The sequence below is a fragment of the Hypanus sabinus genome, chromosome 7 (assembly GCF_030144855.1).
Source record: "Hypanus sabinus isolate sHypSab1 chromosome 7, sHypSab1.hap1, whole genome shotgun sequence".
NCBI classification, from domain to species: Eukaryota; Metazoa; Chordata; class Chondrichthyes; order Myliobatiformes; family Dasyatidae; genus Hypanus; species Hypanus sabinus.
The window spans coordinates 82,295,081-82,314,887 of record NC_082712.1 but is presented as its reverse complement, the minus strand read 5'-3'; the positions used below and the strand labels follow the sequence as shown (position 1 = coordinate 82,314,887).

Below are 19,807 nucleotides of genomic sequence, written 5' to 3'. Positions count from 1 at the left end.
CCAGTTCTTGTTGTACACCTCGGCGCCTCCAAACCAGATCCCCTGCACTTTCAAGTATTCAGACCTGACTTCTCCCTCTTCACCACCCCATTCCTCTTCTTGCTTCTCTACCCTCCCCTCCTCCGTGGACTCCTCTTCATCTTGTCGAAGGCCTTCAGGTTCTCCTGCATTTTAACAGAATACTTTAATAGCAAATTCCATTCCACAATGTTACAACTATCGCAGAGACAATAACAATAGTTATTAGAACTAACTAAACTGAACAATTACCATCTCTGCAAAGGATGGCATTAATCCCCTGTTGTGCCCAGCATTCCAGAACACCTCCATGGCCTGCATGATCTTCTCCACGATTACCGGGCATGGAAATGCCCCCCTCCGAAAATCGCAGGGCAATCTGCCCGGGTGGAACCCTCCTCCACCAGGTCCCACGAATAGCTATTTTGGCCAGCTTCAGAAGCAAGTTTACTAGGGCATCCTCATCACTCCTTGTCCCATCCTTCGAAGTGCAAAGTAGTTTTATTATCAAAGTTTATATATAACCCTGAGATTAATTTTCTTGCGGGAATACTCGATAAACCCATAGTTGAATAATGACCATAATAGGATCAATGAAAGATCGCAACGATTTGGGCATTCGACCAGACTACAAAAGACAAAAACTGTGCAAATACAAAAATAAATTAATAATAATAAAAAATTAATAACATATAAATATCAAAAACATGAGATGAGAAGAATCCTTGAAAGTGAGTCCATAGATTGTGGCAATATTTCAATGACGGGGCAAGTGAAGTTGAGTGAAGTTATTCCGTTTGGTTCAGGAGCCTGATGGTTGAGGGGTAATAATTGTTCTTGAACCTGGTGGTGTGAGTCCTGAGGCTCCAGTGCCTTCTTCCAGGCTCCAGCAGCGAGAAGGGAGCAGGTCCTGGGCGATGGAGTTCCCTGGCGTGTTGCGACAAAGTCCGGTGAGAATATACCTTCTGCACATCTCCTGGATGACTGCATATTTTAATGCAACCAGAAGGCGAGCAGCAGCCTCTGTAGGTACGCGAATACGCTCTGCATCCTCGCACACGCCACGCATAGATGGTACGCGGTCTCTCCCAACCCGCAGAAGTGACAAGCAGTTGGGAGAACCGTAAACTTAACGAACTTATTGCAGGTCGCCGCTCCGTGCAGCAACATCCGCCGCAGATCTCCAATATATATATTGGAAGGGAACTCTCGTCGTGACTGCGATTTACCGGCCGCTGGCCTTTCCTCAGCCACAGCCTCCCTGTCCTGGCAGTGGCCAGTGCGCTGATAATGGGGTCTCGGTGTGATCAGTGATAGCTCCGTCTCTTCTTGCCTGAGCGTAGGTACTGACACGTTTTGAGCACAGACTGCGGCATTTGCTTTCTCAGCAGTCCTTGGTCTGATAACCTTCCTGTTTGCGCCTCTTGCAGGTGACAACGCTCCACTGGGCCCCACGCGCTTCGGCCTCCTGCAGTTACGGCACCTCCTGGGTTGCCTGCATACGCCATGTAACCGCGGTCCCCCCCCCCCACCCCCAAATGGCGAAGACTGAGGGTGGGTGAGTGATAGAGTCATTCGAATCTACCCTCAGTTTGACCTTGACCTGGGGCTGGCTTATCCAAATCCCGAACACGTCCTTGACGTCAACACAATTTCCTGCTCCCTTGACTTAACGGGCCAGGACAGCACTGACGTCCATCACGGGTACAGGTGGGATGTGCGCCGTGGTCAGACGTTCCTTCTGGGTGGGGAAGGCTGCGCCTTTACCGGCGTCGGCAGCATCTCGTTCTCCCTCTCCGCAGAAAGCCATGGCTAATATAAGCTGTCGGGGTGGAGCTATGTCTGCACCAAAGGAGGTGTAAGGTGCTCCTTCCCTCCTCTAGCCTGCAGGTCAGTAGCACCTTCGTAGCTCCGTCCCCTTCTCGATCGGGGTCACCTGAAGCCATGGGGAGCAGGTGGTAGATGGTCATATGAGCAGCTGGTACATGTCACGTCCTGGTTATGTGACCACTGACAATCTCTGAAGAGTATCGATAATGGCTGGGGTCACCCGTCTTGTAAAGACACTGCCCAGAAGAAGGCAATGGCAAACCACTTCTGTAGAAAAAAAATTGTCAAGAACAATCACGGTCATGGATACTGTGATGGCCCACGTCAGTATCACACGGCACATAATGATAATGATGATTACTATCAGGGGTGACAACTTTAAGGTGGTTGGAGTGAAGTATAGGGAGGAAATGACAGAGGTAATTTTTTTACATAGACAGTGTTGTTTGCGATCTTGATGCAGATTAAGATGGATAAAACCCCAGAGCCTGACAAGGTGTTTCCTCAGACCCTATGGGAGGCCATTGTAGCAATTGCCGGAGCCCTAACAGAGATATTTAAATCATCCTTGGTGATAGCTGAGGTACCAGAGGACTGGAGGATAACCTGTGTTGTTCCACTTTAAAAGAAAGGCTCTGAAAATAAACCAGGAAATTATAGGCCGGTGAACTGACACCAGCAGTTGGAAAGCAATTGGAAGGTATTTTAAGGGGCCAGATATATAATATTTAGATAGGTTTAAAAGGTAGATTTAATGTCAGAGAAATGTATACAATATGCATCCTGAAATTCTTCTTCTTTGCTAACATCCATGAAAACAGAGGACTGCCCCAAAGAATGAGACAGTTAAATGTTAGAACCCCAAAGCCCCCCAGCTCCCCTTCCCACACACAAGCAGCAGCAAACGACCTCCCTCCCCCACTCCCACCGGCAAAAAAAAGCATCGGCACCCCCCACCGAGCACTCCAGCGTGAAGCAAACCATCAATAAAGACACAGACTTACAGAACCCCAAAGACTACTCGTTCACCCGGTATTCGACATACCACAGGCTCTCTCTCCCTAATAAAGGGGAAAGAGGTGTCCCGTTTCACATGATCGTCAGCATGGGGCTTTGTGCGTGGTAGGTCATGTCTAACCAAGCTCATAGCTTTTTTTTTCGAGGAAGTTATCAGGAAAGTTGAAGAAGGCAAAATAGTGGATAACGAATAAACTCCCCTCCGGCTTCCAGCCGGGTACAGGCATTGATTATAACCAACGTTTCGATAACAGATTCTGCCATCTTCTTCAGGGATGATGCCTGGGCGTGTCTACCCGGTGGTATCAAGACATGCCCAGGCATCATCCCTGAAGAGGATGGCAGAGCTTGTCATCGAAACGTCGGTTATAATGGACACCTGTAGCCAACTGGAAGCCGGAGGGGAGTTTATTCACCATATATGCTGGGAAACGACTAAATCCCTTTTCAGGTAGTGGTTGTTTACATGACTTCAGCAAGGCTTTGACAAGGTCCTGCATGGGAGGCTGGTCAGTCGTTGGGCATTCAAGATGAGGTAGTGAACTGGATTAGACACTGGCTTTGTGGGAACGGTCAGATTGTGACTCCAGATAGTTGCCTGCCTGACTGGAGGATTGTGACTAGTGGAGTGCCTCAGGCATCGGTATTGTGTCCTTTGGTTGCTTGTCATCTTTATCAACGATCTGTCTGATAATCTGGTTAACTAGATTGGCAGATTAGATTAGCAGATTTGAGGATGACACCAGAATTGGGTGTGAATTGGATAGCGACGAAGGCTATCATGGCTTGTAGAGGGATCTGCATCAGCAGATGGAATTTAATATAGACAAGTGCGAGGTGGTGCACTTTGGTAGGACCAGCCAGGGTAGGCAGGGTACTGAGAAGAGCGGTAAACAAAGGAGTCTAGGAATGCAGGTCCATAATTAATTTAAAGTGGCGTCACAGATTAGGCTCAGTAAGAAAGCTTTTGGCACTTTAACCTTCACAAATACAAGTACTGAGTACAGGATGTTATGTTGAAGTTGTATAAGACATTGGTGAGGCCTAATTTGGGGTATTGTGTACAGTTTTGGTCACCAATTTACAGGAAAGATCCAACAGAGAAAATTTACAAGGATATTGCTTGGTCTAGAGGACCTGAGTTACAAGGAGAGATTGGATTGGTTAGAACTTTATTCCCTGGAACGTAGAAGATTAAGAGAAGATTTGATAGAGGTATAGAACATTATAGACAATAGGTGCAGAAGTAGATCATTCGGCCCTTCGAGCCTGCACCGCCATTCTGAGATCATGGCTGATCATCTACTATCAATACCCGGTTCCTGCCTTGTCTCCATATCCCTTGATTCCCCTATCCATAAGATACCTATCTAGCTCCTTCTTGAAAGCATCCAGAGAATTGGCCTCCACTGCCTTCCGAGGCAGTGCATTCCAGACCCCCACAACTCTCTGGGAGAAGAAGTTTTTCCGTCCTAAATGACCTACCCCTTATTCTCAAACCATGCCCTCTGGTACTGGACTCTCCCAGCATCTGGAACATTTTTCCTGCCTCTATCTTGTCCAATCCTTTAATAGGGATATAGATAGGGTAAATGCAAGCAGTTTTTTTTTCCCGCTGAGGTTAGGTGGGACTACAAATAGAGTTCATGGGTTAAGGGTGAAAGGTGAAAGGTTTAAGGGAAATACGCTGGGGTCTTCTTCACTCAGAGGGTAGGGAGAGTGTGGAACGAACTACTGTTCCAGCGCAAGTGGTGCTTGCGAGCTCGATTTCAACGTTTAAGTGAAGTTTGGATCGGTATATGGATAGTCGGGGTGTGGAGGGCTATGGTCCCAGTGCAGGTCGAGAGGAGTAGGCAGTTTAATGGTGCGGCACGGACTAGATGGGTTGAAGGGTCTGTTTCTGTGCTGCATGACTCTATGACTCTTAACTACACTTGATCTGAGCCAAAAGGTCAAACGGCATTCCCGAGAGAAAGGGCGCCGTTGGTTGTGGAGCGGAGCGACTCGGCCGCTGGCACTGGCGACCTCATTCGTTCCGTTTCGAGGTTTCACTCCCGAGACCCGCCGTCAGTTTGAACTGAGCGGGGACTTTGACAGCAGCATTGTGGTGCTGACTGGGAGCTGTAATCCCCGGGCGCGACCTCCTAGCTTCTGCCTCTACCTTCTTATTCTGGCTTCTTCCTCAGTTCCTTTCCGGTCCCGATAGAGGGTCTCGACCCGAAACATCCGCTGTACTCTTCTCCATACCTGCCTCCGGACCTGCTGAGTTTCTCCAGCATTTTCTGTGTATTGTTCTGGATTTCCAGCATCTGCAGAAATGCTGAAAATTCAAGCAACGCACAGCAGGCCAGGCAGCATCTATAGGAAGAAGCACAGTCGATGTTTCGGGCCGAGACCCTTCGTCAGGACTAACTGCAGAATTTCTTGTGTTTATGATTTGTATTGATATTTCCTGTACCATTTCGCAACAGACGATTGTACCAGGCTTCCGAAACAGACAAAAAATAACAATCAACCCCACGCCCTCGCACTGCAACAAGAAGCCACGAAACTACTTAACTTCACAGCCCGGCTAGCTCAGTCGGTAGAGCATGAGACTCTTAATCTCAGGGTCGTGGGTTCGAGCCCCACGTTGGGCGCTCCTCTTTAACTTTACCGCTTGTTTCAATTTACTCAACTTGTTTCCACAAAACGACGCTCCATTTCTCTCACCCCGCCAGCAGGTCATTTTGTCACAGGGGCCTATCCACATCACAACACACTGGCAGGGTCTGACACGCACAGACAACATACCCGATCCAGTCTAGAGCATTTTCCTCATCCCGCCCTAATGCTCCCCACTCCCTTTTCTCTCCTCCTTCCCAGTATTGATGCAGGGACACCTTCGTCTCGCTTTTGGAATGCCTCCCATTCAACCGCTAGAGCGCATTTCGGGAAATACGATCACCTGGCTGTCCTCCTCGGAGGGTGAACCCACGGAAAGCATCTGGCCCAGTTGGGGTACCTGGCCGAGTACTAGCGACCTGTGCTGAGTGCTGACCGGTATCGTTAACCTCTTGCTTCGGCAGTCTGAGCCACCCGCCTGCTTTAAGCAGGCTTCAGTCATACCGGTTCTCAAAAAGAACGTGGTAACCTGCCTCTGTCGTTCAGCAGCACTTACATGCACCGTGACGGAGTGCTTTGAAAGGCTGGCGCTGAAACCTATCAACTGCCGCCGGAGAAGCTGCTTGGATCCGTTCCATTTTGAGCACCGGAGCAATAAATCCGCAACAGCTGTCATCTCAGCGGCTCGTCAGCCAATCCTGGACCGTGAGGGCGCAAACGTCGGGATACTCTTCACCGACAGCAGCTTAGTATCCAATTCTATCTTCCCCTCAAAACGGGTCAATAAGCTGCCAAGATCTAGGCCTCAATTCCCACCTGATCCCCGATCTCCTCATTTGAAGATGCCGGTCAGTACAAATTGGCAACAACACTTTCTCCGCTATCTCAGGTGTACACAAGGCTGTGTGCTCAACCCCTGCTCTGCTCGCTTCACCCTTACGGCTGCGAGTCGAAGCAGAGCCCCAATGCCGTCTGACGACACCACTGTCACTGGCCGAATGGTGACAAATCAGCAAAGAGAAGAGAGGAGGATTGAACCGTCTGACTGAGTGTCGCGGCGACAACAAACTCTCACCCAGTGTCAGCAAGACCAAAGAGGAGGGAATCGGAGCCTGTCTTCAACACAGATGGAGAGGGTCAACAACTTTAATTTCAGAGGGTCTGCCCTAGGACCAGCATGTACGTGTCATTACAAAGAGAGTACGGCTATTTTCTTAGCAGTTTTCGAGCATTCAGCACGCCATCCAAAACTTTGACGAACTCCTATAGAAACACTGCGGAGAGTGTATGTTCGCATCACAGCCTGGTTTGAGGCTACAAAAATGCATTGGATCCAGCCCAGTCCATCACGGGTGAAGCCTTCCCCACTACTGAGCAGATCTACTTGAAATGCTGTCGCAGGAAAGCAGCGAACATCATCAGGAACCCCCACCATCGGGCTCCTTTCTCTCTGCCGCCATCAGGAGGAAAATACAGGAGCCTCAGGTTCCACACGACCAGCTTCAAAACAATTGTTACCCCTCAGTCTTGAACCAGAGGGAATAATACCGAACCGATTCCACAGTCGGCGGGCTCACTTTTCTGTATTTATTCCTTATTTGTGTATTATTATTATTATTATTATTATTATTGTTATTATTATTATTGTTGTTATTATTATTATTAATTGTTGTGATTGCACAATTTACACATTGGTGTTTAACCGTCCTGTTAGTGCGGTTTTCATTGATTCTATTGTGTTTATTATTTACTGTGAATGCACGCAAAAAATGAATCTCAGGTTTGTATGTGGTACTTTGGCAATATATAGCAGAATATGCTGGTTTCTATGTACTTTGATACTTTGACTTTGAACATTGTACCAGTGAATGATATTACGTCTCTCTCTCTCTCTACCCCCCCCCCCTCCCTCCCTCCCAAAGAGCGCGACTGGGAACTCAATGTGACAGAAGGCAGAGTATTTCCCATAAAACCGCTGTATCTGTTTTATGGAAGTGCCTTCGAAGATTTCACTGCCACGGGTTTGGGTGGGAACGAGTGTAATTCCCGAGAGACGTGGAGTGAGAAGACCGGGAATCAGCAGAGAAAAATTAAAATATAGTCCCGCCCAACGTGGGGCTCGAACCCACGACCCTGAGATTAAGAGTCTCATGCTCTACCGACTGAGCTAGCCGGGCTGTTACAGTAATTTGTTTCTAAGTTCCCTGTCTCAGTGTGAGGGCAGGAAATGGTTAAATTGCTCTGTAGATTTCGAAGCCCGGATCTAGTGTCGGCTGTGAAAGGGAACGGAAAGTAACCATAAAAGCCAACCGGGAGCCACCGCTCCGAACCACACCACTCCGGTGCTGTCAAGACCCCGCTCAGTTCATGCTGACGGCGGGTCTCAGCAGCGGAACCTCGGCACAGAATACTGGAGATTGCCGGTTCCCGTCACCCCACTCTTGTTTTCCCGGCAACTGCGCTCGTTCCCAAAGCAGTTTCTCCCAGCTTGTGAGTAGCCGCATTAGTGGAAGGGCCTCCGGAAACCAGAGGACTTGAAGGCGGTATTAAGCTTCGATTGTGTACAGGATCTGTCCTGGGACCAGCACGTATGTGCCTTTACAAGGAACTCTGCTTTCCTAGAAGTCTGCGCAGATTCGGAATGTCATACATTGACAAACTCCTATTGTACAGCGGAGAGCATCCTGATTGGTGACATCGCCACGACGGAAGAACGGGGGAAGGGGGAGAGGGAGAAAAGGAGGTACAGGGACATTAGGCCCCGCATCACCAGCCAGCACTATGGTCAGGGACAGTTATCATCCCTCAAACATTGACAGAGTTGATAACTTCACTCACCTCAGCACTGAACTGACCCCGCAACCAATGGGCTCACTTCAAGGGACTCTACCACTCATGTAATCAGTATTATCTCCCTCTCTGTCTATGTAACTATATATTTGTCCATCTATCTATCTATTTGCTTTTTTGCTTTGCACAATTTGTCTTTTGATCATTAGTTGCCGGTCTGTCTGTGTGTTAGCGTTGTCACTGCTTCTATTGTATTTCTGTGTTCCGCTGCGAACGTCAGCAAGCCAATGAATCTCAGGGTCGTTATATGGTGAGATGTACGTACCTAGAACATAGATTTAGTTTGAACTTTATTGTATTTTCCTGTATATAATGTCCAGTATTTTCCCAGTCCGCGTTCTGTGTGAGTGTGTGAGAGAGACAGAGAATGAATGACTGAATCCCCTGGTTTGCAATTTTCTATATGTTACCGCGATGTAGTTTGAGATAGTCATTCTGATTGGAATTGTTCATTTGTTGCCATGGGATTTTGCGTGTGTGATTGATTAACCGAGTTTGTGACTGTCGTATTATGTGTGAGAGGGGACGGTCAGAGTGAACCCTGAGACGAGCAGATCTACAGATGCAGGAAATCCAAAGCGACTCACGCAAAATGCTGGAGGATCTGAGCAGGTCAGGCAGCATCTGTGGAAGCGAGTGAACAGTCGACTTTTCGGGGCCGAGACTCGTCATTGGGACTCGGAAGGAAGGGAAGAAATCAGAGTGGGTGTCAGAGCGCCTTTTCCTGTACCTGTGACAACGACGGAAAGAATTTTGACTAAAATCGTCTCAGTGATGGAAGCGATTTTACGATTTAGATCCGTTAGAATCTCTCTTCCCCGCGCCCCCGGGAAACACCGAGACGTCAGAATTTAACGTGCGGCTCGAACCAGGGACCTTGAGATTAAAAGATTCACACTTTACCGACAAAGGTAACTGAGCGGTGAGAGGGTTTCTTGTCTCAGTGCATGCCGGAAGTTTTCTCGCACACAGACACACGCACAGCCGGACAGAACGTGACTGGGAAACACACCGAACTGGAGACGTTTCCAATGAACCCGCGGCTGAGAAGTTGCCTCGGGCTTCGGGACGAATGTTTCGATAAATGCAGAAAGGTCGGGAATCAGCAGGCAAGAATTAAAAAGGAACGCGCCCAACGTGGGGCTCGAACCCACGACCCTGAGATTAAGAGTCTCATGCTCTACCGACTGAGCTAGCCGGGCTGTGACAGCGCTGTGTTTCGTAATTTCTTGTCTCCGTGCGGTTAAACTCTCCTGACAGTTTTGGAGGCCAGAGAACAAGCGTCTGATGTGAAGGAACTGATAAAAACAAAAAAAAAAGCCTCTAACATAGCAGGACGTCGGCAGATGCCGGAAATCCGAAGCAACACACGCAAAATGTTGAAGGAACTCAGCTGGTCAGGAGAAAAATAAACAGTTAATGTTTCGGGCCGAGGGCTGGAAAAGAAGGTGAACGAAGCCCGAACAAGAAGGTTGGGGCGGGGGGAGAATTACAAGGCCGCGCTCGGGGACCCACAGCTCGAATCAGTCACCACTGTCAAGTCCCCGATCGGCTCAAGCTGACGGCGGGTCTCAGCAGCGGAAACTCCGCACGAACACGTGAGATCGCTGGTGCCAGCGGCCGGGTCGCCCCTCTCCCCTTTTCTGGCAACTCCGTTCGTTCCCAAAGCCCACGGCAGTTTCTCCCGGCTTCTGAGCAGCGGGAACATTGGCATCGCCACCGCGAACCAGAGGAATTGGAGGCGGTTTTAAACTTGATTGTACACAGGATCTGGACTGGGACCAGCATGGAAGCCTTTACAAAGAAAGCGCGGCCGCGTGCCTCCACTTTCTTAGAAACTCGCGTAGATTCGACATATTATCTTCTTCTAAATTTGCCGATTTCGACTTGTATAGAAACACCAACGCCCCCAGACAGAAATGTTTGTGACGACCAGGGATTTACGTGCGGAACGGCGCCAGAATAAACCTCAGTGTCGATGCCGGTGTGGGCTTGGCACATAGACTCTACCACAGAGCTGGCAAGAAGGCAGGTACAGCTGTGACCCCATGCGAGGACCGGGGCTGCACCTTTAGTTTGAAGGAAATGGAAGGAGCCAAAGGAGAAATTATTGAGAGTGAGGACAATCCGCGAGACGTTGGTGAGTGGTGGTGGAAGGGGACTGGTTGGGTCTGGTGCCCAGAAAGAAACAGAGAACTTTGATGCCTTCTTGGTGGGGGATGGAGGTGTGTAGGGGCAGGGCATCCATGGTGAAAATAAGATGATGGGGGCCAGGGATCATTGAAAAGATCCAGAACGTGTAAGTAGGAAGGGACTAAACCGGGGTGATAAAACCGAGTCGAGGTAAGCAGACACGAGTTGAGCGGAGCAGGAACGAGCAGAAGCAATGGGACTTCCTGGACAAGCAGGTTTGTGCACCTTGGGTGGGAGGTGGGAGGTACGCGATGAGGGAACTATGAGGTTAGTGGCAGTGGACAGGAGATGCCCAGAGTTAAGGTCGGTGATGGTGTGGGAGACAACAGCCTGGTGCTCCTTAGTGGGATTCTCTTCACGGGGTAAGTAGGAGGAGGTGCCCGACAGTTGTCGCTGGGCCTCAGCAAGGTAGAGGTCAGTCCGTCAGACTACTACAGCACCTTCCTTCTGCGGGTTTGATGGTGAGGTACGGAGGGAGTGGAGAGCAGAGCGTTCCTAAGGGGTGAGGTTGGAATTGGAGAGGGCAGTGGTGAAGTAGAGTCTGTTGGATGTCCTGTCGGCAGCTGGCAAAGAAAAGACCCGGTGACGGGTGTCCAGGAAGGGGGGTGGGGTGTTGAAGACGGGAGAAGGGATCATCGTTACGGGTCGGAGAGTCCTTGCCAAAGAAGTAGGCCAGGAGACGGAGGCGGCGCGGGACTCACGGAGGGGGGCGAAGGCGAGGCCCTTACAGAGGATAGAACGTTCTGCCTCAGAGAGGGAATGGTGGAGACCTGCCACGGATGAGAGCTGGGATCAGAGGGAGGGAGGGCGTTGGTAGTGTCAGAGGAGAAGGGAGGTTGGGTGCTCAGGGAAGGTGGGGTGAGAGGAAGATGGAGTCTGAGGATCCAAGAGCTGGCGGTGGGACCCGAGGGAGGTGGTGGGGGAAGGGGAAGAGGGGGTTCCAGCGGCTGTGTGTAAAGTCCAGGCTGCGGGTGCTGTCGGTCAAGGCTGAGTCGGAGTTGGAGGTTGAGCAATTTGAAGGTGTCCGAGGTCGTTGGAACCCGCATTATGGCGATGGAGTCCGGATTTTGAAGCCATACTCTCAAAATGTTGGAGGAACTCAGCAGGCCAGACGGCGTCTGTGGAGACTCATCGGAAGGACTGGTGGGAAAAAAATCCGAGGAGTAGATTTAAAAGGTGGGGGGGGGGGGAAGAGAAACACAAGGTGGCGGGCAAAACCGGGAAGGGGACGGGTGAAGTAAAGAGTTGGGAAGTTGATTGGTGAAAGAGATACAGGGCTGGAGAAAGGGGGAATCTGATAGGAGAGGACAGAAGGCTAGGGAGAAAGGAAAGGGAGAGGAGAGGGAGTTGGTGGGCAAGCGAGATGATGGGGAATGGTGAGGCGGGGGAGGGAGGTGCGGGGAGTTTGAGAAATCGATGCTCGTGCCACCAGATTGGGGGCTACCCAGATGGAATACAAGGTGTGCTGTGTCTCCAACTTCGCCTCCTCGCGAAAGTAGAGAATCGGAAGATGAAAAAGAAGTGTGTGGTTACTGGGAGATCCCGCTTTTTCTGGCGGTGTCAGGTCTCACCGCCAGACAGGAGGCTACAACGGGAGCAGCGGGCACAGTATTTGACCCCCAACAGACTCAGAGCTGAAGTTTCGCCTCACCTGGTAGGACTGTTTGTGGAAACGTTGTTGCTTGTATTTCTAGCATCTGCAGATTTCCTCTGTTTGGAATCGGGATTTTCAAATCAGCTCAGGATCGTTGGGGCCGTTGAGATCGGCGGAGATGTCCGCGCCTGCGGCGTTGGAGCCGTTGAGATCGGCGGAGATGTCCGCGCCTGCGGCGTTGGAGACTGTAGATGGGGATCTTCCGATCCTTGCAGAACACGAGAAAGTCGAAGGACCGGCGGAGGATCCCCGCTACACCCGATGACCCGGTCTTGTTAGGCTGTCTTTAAAGAGAGTCAACCTTCGCAAGGCGGAAGGCCCCGATGGATTACCTGGTAAGGCTCTGAAAACCTGTGCCAACCAACTAGCAGGAGTATTCAAGGACATTTTAAACCTCTCACTATTACGGGCTGTGTGATGAGCAAACCAGGCGGAGATGGGGGTCCAGAGTTGACCTCCCCCCCCCGTGAACTATGCTGCCAACGAGAGAGAGGTGAGGGGGAGGTATCCTACACAGATTAGAGAGAGAGAGAGATAATTTAGTATTATGGATTCTTCACTGATTTACCTTTGCTTCAAGGACACTCTGCTCGTTAACATTCTTGCTGAGACAGCAAGGAGTGGCCCAGTTTGATGGACGTGGTCAGTTGATGGATGGCTGGTACCCCGGCAGGGCAGATAAAAGGCAGGTCTGCTGAGACAAGCAGACACGCCACTGGACACAAGGGCATTGTGCACCCACAGGAAGGTGGGGGCTCGGAGGATCGATCCACACAGTTGTGTGAAGGCAGGCCGGTGGGGGCTTGTGTGTGTGCCCACCCTCGCCTGAGTGACGGGTTCACCACTGAAGAACGGAGGGGTCACAGTTGGTGACCACAACAGCACAACGGGACGAGATGATAACGGGAGGTTTGCCTGCTTTTTTTTTTCTTTCTCTCTCTCTCTCTCTCTCTCTCTCTCTCTCTCTCTCTCTCTCTCTCTCTCTCTCTCTCTCTCTCTCTCTCTCTCTCTCTCTCTCTCTCTCTCTCTCTCTCTCTCTCTCTCTCTCTCTCTCTCTCTCTCTCTCTCTCTCTCTCTCTCTCTCTCTCTCTCTCTCTCTCTCTCTCTCTCGACTTTGAAAGAGCTTGGTTTTGATTTACATTCCACATTTCTGTATATATCACTGCTAACCTGTTTTATATGTGTGTTTGCGTTTTATTGTACTGTATTACTTGGTTTACTAATAAACACTCTTAGTGACAGTACCACCAGACTCCACGTATCATTCCATTTCTTCTGATTTGGTAACCCGGTCACAGGGTATGTGACAGTGGAAATTGCCACTTGCTTCAAAAAGATACCAGTGCCTAAGAATAATGTGAGCTGCCTTAATGACTATCACCCGGTAGCACTCACATCTCCAGTGATGAATGCTTTGAGAGATTGGTCACGACTGGACTGAACTCCTGCCTCAGCAAGGACCTGGACCCATTGCAATTGGCCTACCGCCACAATAGGTCAATGGCAGATGCAATCTCAATGGCTCTTCACACGGCTTTAGACCACCTGGCCAACACAAACACCTATGTCAGGATGCTGTTCATCGACAATAGCTCAGCATTTAATACCATCATTCCCACAGTCCTAATTGAGAAGTTAGAGAACCTGGGCCTCCGCACCTACCTCTGTAATTGGATCCTCGACTTTCTAACAGGAAGACCACAATCTGTGCGGATTGGTGATAACACATCCTCCTCGCTGACGAACAACATAGGCGCACCTCAGGGGTGTGTACTTAGCCCACTGCTCCACTCTCTATATACCCCTGACTGTGTGGCTAGGCACAGCTCAAATACCATCTATGAATTTGCTGATGATGGTTGTTGGCAGAATGTCAGGCGGTGACGAGAAAGCGTACAGGAGTGAAATATGCCAACTAGTGGAATGGTGCCTCAGCAGCAACAATCTGCCTGTAAGATGAAAGAGCCGATTGTGGACTTCAGGAAGGGTATGACGAAGGAACACATACCAATCCTCAGAGGGATCAGGAGTGGAGAGAGTAAACAGTTTCAAGTTCCTGGTGTCAAGACTTCTGAGGATCTAACCTGGTTCCAACATATAAAGAAGGCAAGACAGCGGCTATACTTCATTGGGAGTTTGAAGAGATTTGGTATGTCAACAAATACACTCAAAAACTTCTGTAGATGTACCGTGGAGAGCATTCTGACAGGCTGCATCACTCTCTGGTATTGGGGTGGGGGGCGGGGGGGGGGGGGAATAGAGAGCTACTGCACAGGACCGAAAGAAGCTGCAGAGGGTTGTAACGCCAGTCAACTCCATCAAAGTACCCAGGACATCTTCAGGGAGTGGTGTCTCAGAAAGGCAGCGTCTATTATTAAGAACCTCCAGCACCCAGGACCCAGCACCCTTTTCTCACTGTTACCATCAGGTAGGAGGTACAGAAGCCTAAAGGCACTCACTCAGCAATTCTTTGAGGATTGGTATGTTTTCCTTTATCTTACCCTTCTTCCCCTCTGCCATCCGATTCTTAAATAGACATTGAACCCTTGGACACAACCTCTGTCACAGGGTGGGGACAAGGGTGCTGGGAGAGGACCCACACGCAGGACACAAACACGTCTTTCTTAGGTACAATAACATAGCGTTTATTACTCGCTACACAGAAGATCGGAAAATCAAGGACAAAGAGGAACACGAACTTCAGACTTCGGGACCTGGGACTTGGAAACAGGGGACAGGGGGAGCATGGACAGCCGCGGACTTTGATCTTGGTCCCTGGGGACTGAGACCGCCACGGCCCTTGGGGAGCAATGGGTAGGGGGGGGTACCCCCCGCCTGGTAGATTGACCTTGCCCGGACCCACTCTGGCGACGGAAGGTGAATTGCTGGTACTCCGATGCGGTCTGGATCACTCTGGTTTGTCGTAGCGGCGGCGGTGACTTGCGAAGGCTTCTTAACACTTTCGCCCCGAACGGCTAAAGCCAGGGGCTTATAAACTGCCGGTTCGGGTCGAGGGTAGGTTACCTTGATTGCCAAGCTCAAGGGACGCGTGAAATGAAATTAAATGGGAACAAGGCGTCAATGGTCCGGATCGCAACCTAACTAAATTTAAAGGGGAACCGATCCGAACCATGACAACCGCACTTTATAAAATATTCAATATTTCTGTTTTTGCACAATTTTTAATCTATTCAATACACAAATACTGTAAACGATTTAGTTATGTTATTATTATTATTATTATTATTATTATTTTTCCTTCTACATTACGTATTGCATTAAACTGCTGCTAAATTAACACATTTCACGTCACGTGCCGGTGATAATAAACTTGATTCTGATAACGATAGATACTTTATTGATTGATTCCAAAGGAATCAAAGTGTAATTGCAATATTTGCATTACAAGTGCAAAGATATAAATATTAGAAGAGAAGTAGAAAGAATAAAAAAATAAGTCACTACAAACGGTCGAACGTGGGCGGGGGGGGGGGGGGGGTCACCACTTCCGCGACTATAGATTGACATTGTAGAGCCGAATGGCCGAGGGTAAAAATGGCCTAATCATATAGCTCACATTCCGCCTTCTCCAGCCCAGTACTCTTTCACCAATCAATAGCTCAATTCGCAGCTCGTAATCAGCATGTGTTTGTTCTTTCCCTCCTCCATCTAATTCTGACTTCTCATCTTTTTTTCCCCCTCTCCAGTCCCGATGAAAAGTCGACTCTACTCTATTTCATAGTCCCTCCAGCAAATAGCAGATTTTTCTCCTGGTTCTGATCTGATTATGCCGTATCCGTTCGGTTACTAATGATTACAGTTAGCGAAACGTGCAGGGCGGGTATAAAACCGTTTGGTAAACGGAGACTGACTGCATCGCCCAACGTGGGGCTCGAACCCACGACCCTGAGATTAAGAGTCTCATGCTCTACCGACTGAGCTAGCCGGGCTGTGATAGTGAAACGCTTCGTAGTCTGTCATCCCAGTGCCGTGCGCAATATCACTTGTGCGCAGACCAGCACATTCACAGTCTGTCCCTGTCCCTGTCCCTGTCCCTGTCCCTGTCCCTGTCCCTGTCCCTGTCTCTGTCCCTGTCCCTGTCCCTGTCCCTGTCCCTGTCCCTGTCCCTGTCCCTGTCCCTGTCCCTGTCCCTGTCCCTGTCCCTGTCCCTGTCCCTGTCCCTGTCCCTGTCCCTGTCCCTGTCTCTGTCTCTGTCCCTGTCCCTGTCCCTGTCCCTGTCCCTGTCCCTGTCCCTGTCCCTGTCCCTGTCCCTGTCCCTGTCCCTGTCTCTGTCTCTGTCCCTGTCCCTGTCCCTGTCCCTGTCCCTGTCTCTGTCTCTGTCCCTGTCCCTGTCCCTGTCCCTGTCCCTGTCCCTGTCCCTGTCTCTGTCTCTGTCTCTGTCTCTGTCTCTGTCTCTGTCTCTGTCTCTCTCTCACGCGGAATGACACATAGACATAAATTTACTTAGAACCTTAACGTTTTGTTTTGTTCTCGCCTGGATGTGAAGGACAGAGATTGAGAGAGAATTAATCCTATTACTATTCCTGCAGGCAACTACGAGATTGGGACACGCATTTACACTTACCCTGTCGCCCTTTCACACATAATCACGTACTCGAAAATCGCACACGTCTCACAGAAACTTCTACGAAAATTCTATCATCTAAAGAATTTCTTTTTGTTGTGTTGCGGCCTCTTCGATATATGCCTAACCTGAGGACGATTTCCCTTTCCTCGACAGCAATTAGAGTCAGAAAAGTACAACACAGACAGGCGCTTCGGCCCGTCTAATCCGCGCCTACTCCCACCGAGACCATCGCCCTTCCATGTACCTGTCCAAACTTCTCTTAAACGTTGAAATGGAGTTCATATTCACCACTTGTGCTGGCAGGCCATTCCACACTCTCTCCGCCCTCGGACCCTTATGGTCGCCTTAAACTTTTCACCTTTCAGCCTTAACTCATGACCTGTGGTTGTAGTCCCTCCCAGCCTCAGTGGGAAAACCTGCCGGCATTTACCCTATCTATACCCCTCATAATTTTGTACGCCTCTATCAAATCTCCCCATATTCTCCTGCTCTCCAGGGAATAAGATCCTGAATTATTCAGTCTTCCCTTGCAACTCAGGTCCCATGAGACCGTTGCTGCTTTCGTTGCTTCTCTGCCCCCTTCCTCTCCATTCCTGACGAAACGTCGACTGTTTCTTTCCATAGATGTTGCTTGACTGTCCGTGTTCTTCCAGCATTGTGTGCGTGCGTCGCTCCAGATTTCCCCCATCTCTAGAATTAACGGTTCCACACAGTCACACCGCCAATTCCACACGACCCGTGGACTCACACGTACACTTACACCCTGAACACATTCGCTTGGGATTGGGTAGGGCGGAACGGCCAGACTCGGCACCTTGTTCTGAGTCAAATAGAGAACGATACAATACCCATCACTGTGACAATCCACCCGTCACCTGCTCGCCCCTTTCCAACCACCTCTTTATACCGGCGGTCTCCCGCCACGTTTCAGTCCAGATGAAATGGCAGATTCGCTCAGTGCAAACTGGCATATTCCGACCTTAGACGGACCCGGGTTTGACCCCCACCGCCTGCGCTGTGGGCGCCCACATTTTCTCTTTGACTGCGTAAGAACTGGCAGATGGAATACAGTGTCGGGAAATGGATGGCCATGCGCTTTGGTAGAAGAAATTAAAGCGTAGACTGTTTTCCGAAAGGAGAGAAAATTCAAAAATCCGAAGCGCGAAGGGACCTAGGAGTCCACGTTCGGCTATGGCCCAACTGCACAGGGGGAAAAGAAGAAGAAGACGAGAGAGGGAGAGGGAGAGAGACAGAGAGGGGAGAGAGTGAGAGAGGCGGGTCCATAGTTCACAAATTTTAATGCGGACAGTATTTTAAGGGAAAGGGAAACAATAAACTTTAGGCCAGACAGGACTGTTAACTAAAACTCACAAACGGAAAACTAGGTGCCAACACCACAGCTGAAAGGAATTTCTAAATATGAAATGAACACTGCTAGTCTTCAGCGTCAGTCGACTCGGCGGTCCACTTTCTCAGGCAAGGTCAAATGCAAGCAGCCAGCGTAAAGTTACTGTGCTTTGCTCAGTCTCGACAAGCGTTATAATGAAAAGAAGGGAGTTAAGTAGCGTGACTGGCTGACAGGGGCGCAATGTCCGATCGGCTGGGCAGCAGGCGCGTAGATCCTGCAGGAGAGCTGGTGATTGTGACACCACGTGTAGGATTCGCTAAAGGTTACAGTACTGTAATTTACCGGTGGAGTCGGCGATGAGGAAGGCAAATGTGATGTTAGCATTCATTTCGAGAGGACTAGAATATAAAAGGAAGGATGTAACGTTGAGACTATATGCGGCGCTGGTGAGGAGGCCTCACGGAGTATTGTGAGCGGTTGCGGGCCCCTTCTCTAAGGAAGGGTGTGCTGAATTAGAAGAGGATTCAAAGGAGGCTCATGAAAACGATTCCGGGATCGAAATGCTTATGGTAGGAGGAATGTTTGATGAATCTGGGCCTGTACTCACTGGAATTCAGAAGAATGAGGGGCGACCCCGTTGAAACCTGTGGAACATTGAAAAGCCTCGATAGAGCGGCCGAGGAGAGGACGTTTCCTATGGTGCAGAGGGCACAGCCTCAGAATAGAATGGCGTTCTTTTCTTTAGAAAGAGGGTGATGAATCTGAAATCGTTCCCATATGCGGCCGTGGAGGCCAAGTCATTGGGTTTACTTAAGGCAGAGGCTGATAGATTCTTGATTGGTCGGTGGGTGAAGGGAAGCGGGAGAAGGCAGGAATTGGGGTTGAGAGGGAAATGGGTGAGCCACAATAAAATGGTGGAGCAGAATCGATGGGCTGAATGGCCTAATTCTGCTCCTATATCTTACGGTCTTCTGTACCTTGTTCATCCATCTCATAATTTTATACACCCCTTGTCCCCTCTGCCACTGCTGGTAACATCTCCCCACCGACCTTGCGGGGATCAATGTATCTATTTTCATTTTGTGTGGCGCGTTTATTGCGGCTCATTTGTCACGTGGGCTGGGGTACGGTAGAAGCGAAGAGAATAGTTACGTATTCACGCTTTCTTTTTAGCTCAGCATAGTCTGGTTTTAGAGCCAGGGGAATGATTTTTTGTGTTGTAAGCTAACGCCTAGGAACGTGAATTTCTCTATTACGCTTATCGCCATCACGAACGTTATTTTCCTAATACTCTGAAGAACGTCTGAGGCTCGTTATATCGCTAGTATTAGTTTCTTGTTGCAAGATTGTTCTTTACTGGTTTCTTATTAAAGGACAGAAAATATTGTTTTGAACTTGCCTCTTCTCTTCAGCCCTACTGGGGCAGAGACCACCAACAGCAGCTTGCCAGAATTCCCTCTTCTGGGCTAGTCATGGGCACAGAAACCGTTCCTTCGGCCCATCTAATCTGTGCCGAACCATTTAAACCGCCGACTCCCATCCACCTGCACAGGGGCCATAGCCCTGCCGTCCACTTACCTATCCAAACTTCTCTTAAACGTTGACATCGAGTTCGCGTCCACCACTTGTGCATTCCACACACGCACTGAGTGAAGTCTTTCAAATCGTTCCCGGGTGTAGACCATCTTCGAAGATCCTTTCCCTC

At 49.6% G+C, this 19,807-nt stretch overlaps 4 non-coding genes across 4 annotated transcripts; 1 reads left to right on the top strand and 3 right to left on the bottom strand.

Annotated features, from left to right (window-relative positions):
- Positions 1 to 5,431: 5,431 nt before the first annotated feature.
- On the top strand, positions 5,432 to 5,504 carry trnak-cuu (transfer RNA lysine (anticodon CUU)). Its single transcript has one exon. It is a non-coding gene; the product is annotated as a tRNA-Lys (tRNA).
- Positions 5,505 to 7,573: 2,069 nt separating this feature from the next.
- On the bottom strand, positions 7,574 to 7,646 carry trnak-cuu (transfer RNA lysine (anticodon CUU)). Its single transcript has one exon. It is a non-coding gene; the product is annotated as a tRNA-Lys (tRNA).
- Positions 7,647 to 9,448: 1,802 nt separating this feature from the next.
- trnak-cuu (transfer RNA lysine (anticodon CUU)) lies at positions 9,449 to 9,521 on the bottom strand. Its single transcript has one exon. It is a non-coding gene; the product is annotated as a tRNA-Lys (tRNA).
- Positions 9,522 to 16,043: 6,522 nt separating this feature from the next.
- trnak-cuu (transfer RNA lysine (anticodon CUU)) lies at positions 16,044 to 16,116 on the bottom strand. Its single transcript has one exon. It is a non-coding gene; the product is annotated as a tRNA-Lys (tRNA).
- Positions 16,117 to 19,807: the final 3,691 nt, after the last annotated feature.